This window comes from Phaseolus vulgaris, chromosome 1 (assembly GCF_051622355.1).
Source record: "Phaseolus vulgaris cultivar YP4 chromosome 1, ASM5162235v1, whole genome shotgun sequence".
NCBI classification, from domain to species: domain Eukaryota; kingdom Viridiplantae; phylum Streptophyta; class Magnoliopsida; order Fabales; family Fabaceae; genus Phaseolus; species Phaseolus vulgaris.
In genome coordinates, this window is record NC_143498.1 from 39920243 (window position 1) to 39926242 (window position 6000).

Here is a 6000-nt window from a genome sequence, read left to right on the forward strand (position 1 = left end):
TATGAGAATTGTAAGATTGTGAAGTATTTTTCTTTATTTTTAAGTAGTGATGATGGTTGATGGTTTATGATGATTAATAGTGACCAATGATAAAGGTTGGTTGTTGAGATAAGTTTTATAGTATTTTAATTATTAATGATTGTGTTTTTCTTCACTTTTTTTCATTTTAAAAATGTTAAAATTAATTTTTCATAATTAATATAAAGATACGGGTTAGAAGTATGGAGGCAGAGAGAGAACTTATCTAATTAAATAAAATCCAAAGTGATTTTGTGTATTGGAAAATGTATATGTTAGAAGATATGAAGTATTTTGAAATGTAGAATGCAATATAGGATTAAGAAGAGTTAGATTAAGTTGTGTTGAGTTTGTGATATTTTAGTTCCCTTTTGATGATTAAAGTAGAAAAGTTGCAATATTGTTGTTGAGATGATTATGATGTTGTGTAATTTCCCTTATCATTTTAGTAGCAGACATGTTTGATGTTGGCAATTGAGTTTGCAAAAGTTGAACAGAGGACAAGGAAGGCTGAACCACTCTGAAATTTGTCACATGCACTTCTTCCCTTGTTTTGGTGGTGCACTGCAACACATGCATTTTAAATTGAAAACCCTATCTCAAATTTGGCAATTCCACCCTGTTACTCATTTTGCTATTTCTTCCCTTCTCATTGCCTTTCCAATTCCAATTCTTGTTTTGACTCAACTATTCAAGTTAGACACTTCCACCACTTTCCCTTCATAAACAACCATACCATTCAATTTTATGTGACCACTTACATTATTGCTTTTAGCTCTTCATTCTGCAAGATTGTGCCCAATTAACACAATTGCTTAAGAGACTATAACTATAATACACTTTATTTAATTTTAAGTTCAGTATAAACTTTATTAAGAAATTTTATGTGACCTTTTTTCTTATCTTGGAATTTATATATTGTCAATTAATAATTTCTATCTATTCCTAGTTTTCAATTTATAATTCATTTTTTATAATTTTTAATTTAATTATATTTTAGTTTTTATCTCTTTATTTTTAATTATTTAAATCCTTTTTTATTACTTTTTGAAATTTAGTCTGATCAGTGCTACTTCATTAAATTTCTAACTCTTTTTTTAACTGAAGTGGATTTCATTTGCAGACGCGAAAAAACTATTATTATTATTATTATTATTATTATTATTATTATTATTATTATTATTATTATTATTATTATTATAATAGTAGATTAGTAGTAGTGTAGTAGTAGGGTCTCAAATTACTAGAATGGAAATTGCATTTTGTAAAAGATAATAATTTATTATTTATAAGCCATGTTCTAAAGACATGATCGATTGAAACCAACTAAACAAAAATCATTTATTCAGGTATTAAGTAGGATTACAATTGCATAATAACTTAAGAAAAACACAATGATAAATTAATAAAACAAATATATTTTTAAAATATCAAATACATATATTATATTATTATGCATTCTTAATTCAAAATAACTCATAATAAATATAAATTACACTTGAGTTGTTATTTAACGTAGGAATCTTCAACTATATCTCTTACCATCTCAAGATAATTAGGTGATGTCTTCAAGAATATTCATATTAATTATATTTCATCAAAAGCTTTTTTTTTCCTATCAAAAACACTTTGAAAAAACTTAACCTCAACTTTTTATTTAAGGATGATTCTTTCTATCAACTATAAAAAATCATTTATGCAAGAACTTACTTCAATTTCTATTACTTAGTATGTTAATGAGTTTGTATACAATGACCATAATGGATTATGATACAATCTCAAGTACCAAAAACATAGGTCAATTCAACATATCTCATCACATACATCTATGTATATAAATATTTATTCAAAATATTAATTTATAAATTTCATAGATACACACAATCTATACTAACAAACCAACAATCGCTACTAGACATGTATCACTTGAGTGACCTATCTTTATAGAACAGTGGAAGACTTCTCGCATAAGCTCATTTTAAACTTTCTACCATAAAATTTGAGGAGAATTTATTTATTCACAATAATCTTTTCATCTCTATTCAAATATTGCAACTTATATGGCTTGACATATTGAATGATAGTTAAACCTACCACTGTTATGTTAGCCACATTAGTGTAATTTCCTTTATTTATAATGAGTGTCATAATTTATCATTAATTAGACATTTTATGTGACAAATGATTTCTTTTTTAGAGTCACGAAAATTTGTTTGGATTTGACCAAACAAACGCCTAACTATTAACAAATCTCTAATACAATAGGAAGGTGACGACGAAGATTATCTAGAAAGGGAAAGGGAATTAAAATGTTCACTTTTTATTGGTCCTCCCTCTTTCAACATCATGGTTCTTTTGACTCGATAATCATAAGCGGGTAACTAGACCCTAAACATTTAAAACGTATTATTGAACTTGACTTTGAGAGTATTGTATTTAAGAACCTAATGTAGTTTGTTACCATAGATGAACTAGTATAAATTATTGTGTATATTTATCTCTTTCCTACTCTTTCTACATTATGATTATTGTTTTTATTAACTAAAGAAGGAAAGTCATTATGAGGTTTTAAATTGCATCATTTATAACTCATCAGACGTAATAAATGTTGTATGATGGTTTTGAAAAACAAACTTGAAAATATTTAAGTTAAGTGATTCAATTAAGTTGTAGGATTGAGTATGATACAATTTTATCACTTGATGGTTTATTCTACTGTTTCATCATTTTCAAGCAAATAATGTTTGGGAAAAGTATTCTAAACTTGATGAAAACATAATTAAACATTTTTTTATTGTGTTTTGTCCTGTTTTCACAAATATGTATGAAAGAAATTTACACCTTCTACCTGTTCACAACTAATAACAAGTTTTACTATAAATTTATCTATATATCCATGAGTTCTTAATTTTTTTCCTAAAAACTCATTTACATCCAATACTTTTATAATTGAGGAAGATTAGTCAAAAACCAAATTTTATTTTCTCTAAAGAATTATTTTCTTTATTAATAGATTCTTTCAAAAAAGGAGTATCAATTGATCTCATTACTTTGCCATAAGTTTTAGAATAATCATCAAGAAAAAAAAATAAAAGTCAAACAAAAAACTTTAGCCTCTTCTTTTCTTTTACTCCTCTAAGTTCATTTTGAACATTTTTATTAGCATTATCACCAGAAAGCAAAACAGAACTAGAGACATCACAAATAACATTATCATTGGAATACAAAACAAAACTAGAGATATCACAAAAAATTTTAGTCAAATTATCTTTTAAAGGAAAAATATTTAAAAAGAAAAACAACATCTCTAGATTTTATAATAGTGTTATTAGAAATTTGAATCACTTCATAATTAATAACCAAAAATCTATAAGTAATGTTTTGCAAAGAGTAAACAATAAAAACACAGTCAACTATTTTAATTTCTATTTTTCTTTTCTTATTAAGAGGTATCTTAATCTTTGCAAGGCACGTAGAGCACTGTCCTTAGAGAGAAAATGTCCCTACTACACAAAGTAAGACAAAATAATATGTGTTTCTCTCCCAAAATATAATAACTCGTGATTTTGATCGAGTGTAGCAAAAAATATCTAAATCTTATGAACACCAATGTTTTTTTTTTAAAATAAAATAGAAGACTGAAAATTATTATAAAAGTTGTGATTGTTGTCTTTTCTTGCTTTGGATATGTTATTTATAAGTAAAAATGACTAAATAGTAATAAATCTAATTAAAACAAAATAAGTGTAGTAACACTTACTCATTCACACATAAAAGTAATGTTCAGAAATTCACTAAGGAAAACAACATGTACCCATAAAAGTAATATTAACAGTAGGACTGCATTTTTTTTTAATTATACTAATATTTCCAATATTTCTTGCAACAACCACAAGTTCTAGTTTACTTTGTCAATTCCTTTCTACCTTGTGCTCATGTTATCTTAGGACGACCTTTTATGGTTAACAACAAAGAATTTCTAATGAAACTAACTATTTTACCACAAACATTACCTTTGGAAGTTCTTTCATTGAGTATTGAAACAATTATATCCGATTTATGAAATTCATCACATTGTCACCACAAAAGGGAATTTGCAAGTGAAATCTTAAAACAATATTTTTGGGGAATACACTCAATATATGACAACAAATAATACCCAATAGTTTAAAATGCTTACAACAACAACCAACCTCATCACTCTTCCATACTACTTTACGTTGGGGCTCGTTGTAATGTTGCAACATGAATTCCACATGATTTTCTTTACAAATCTTATAGTTGACCTCTGAAACTCCTTTTTAAACTTTTTGAAAACAAATTTTGTGAAAATGTCATGAACTTTTTGCTTTAAAAGGGAAAGAGTTATATGATAAGAGCATCTATAGTTATCCAACATAGGGCCTTGAAATTATTTTTGTCCAATGTCCTCAATGGCAAGATCAACCTAAAAATGGTGAATATAAAAATAATGATATGTATAGAGAGCTCATAGATATTCCTCAAGTGAGTTGGGTTAAAAATACTTACTTGTTTTATAACTTGGATTAAGCATAGTAATAAAAACTAAAACATTTAACAAAAGCATTTATACTTTCAAATCTTCTAATTCTCTTCATACCTAAAAAATGGCCATGAAGATACAATGGTACCAAATATTTCTTGACTTCATACAACCATTTTACATTTTTATTTTCTTGTAGATTGAATTTGGAAACAATGGTAGGCCTTTTTTTTAAAGCATCAACACTACTGAGCTTGTAATGTTTATAAAAACCAACACACCAAGACGAATATTAATCTCGAAGAATTGAAGTAAATAAACCAGAAACTTTTGTAGTCATATGCCATATACAGAAGACATGTTTTATAATGTCATTTCGATTGTGATTACTTATGTCAATCATGGATCTTGGTTGGTAATAACACTCTTTGGTGTATTCTTCATGAGAGCAATAAAAGTTGTACATACAAAATAAATATTGTAAAAGATATATAATATTTTTTTTAAAGTAAAAGTCTATTAATTTTGGGAAAATGTGAAATCTAGTTTAGTATAACCTTCATTAACCAACGAAAAATGACAATCTTTTCATTTTGAAAGAGTTCACAACCAAACAGTATAATCCTACCATGATTGTCTTATTCTAATGAAAATGTCATAAGACATGTCATGAGAATTCACCTTGTAAGTAGTATTTGTTGAACCAGGTGCTTTGATGCTTCCACATCTGCTTTGAAGAATTGAAGAATCTATTGTTGTGTTTGTGTGTGTTATTTAGTAGATTTTTAGTTGTCAATTCAATCTAGTATTGATCCAAGTTCACTTGATTCTTAATCTCTTTTGAAAGAAGTGTTTTATAAAAATTTGTGTGAATTTTAGTTAGTTGTTTCGAGCTTTCAATCAGTTGAAAAAGTTGTTGTTCAAAGTCTGGTGACTACAACAAGTTTTTTTTTATCTAGTTGATTTGTCGAAACAACTGATTGATTGCACTTAATGTTTTTCAAAGTATTTGAAAAAGCTTTGTTTTCTTTTGTCTTTTTTGTGAGACAAAAACAATCAGTTATTTCGATAAAACAACTCATTGTTTAATGTGAAATCTTTAACAAAAAAAGAATTCAACCAGTTTTTTTTTTTAAAATCAATCAACTATTTTTCTAACAAAATTTTGTTACGAATTACAAATTGTTTTTAAATGGTTCTAAATGCTTTTAATTAATCATCTAACTGTTTAAACCACTTCTTAAAGTTTATATAAAGATTATTATGTGATCTTTTCAAAAGTCCAAGAAAGAGAGGTTTATCGAAAACATTTTCAAGAGAAAATCATGAGCTTTTAGATCATTGTTTGTGTGTGAAGTAGGATCTGGATTTTCTATTCAATTGTTCTACTGCTTTGTAAAGCCCAGGTGTATTCTATTTTCTTCTTTGAATATTGTAATTGTGTGTAAGCCAGTTTCAGAAAAGATTTATGAAATTGT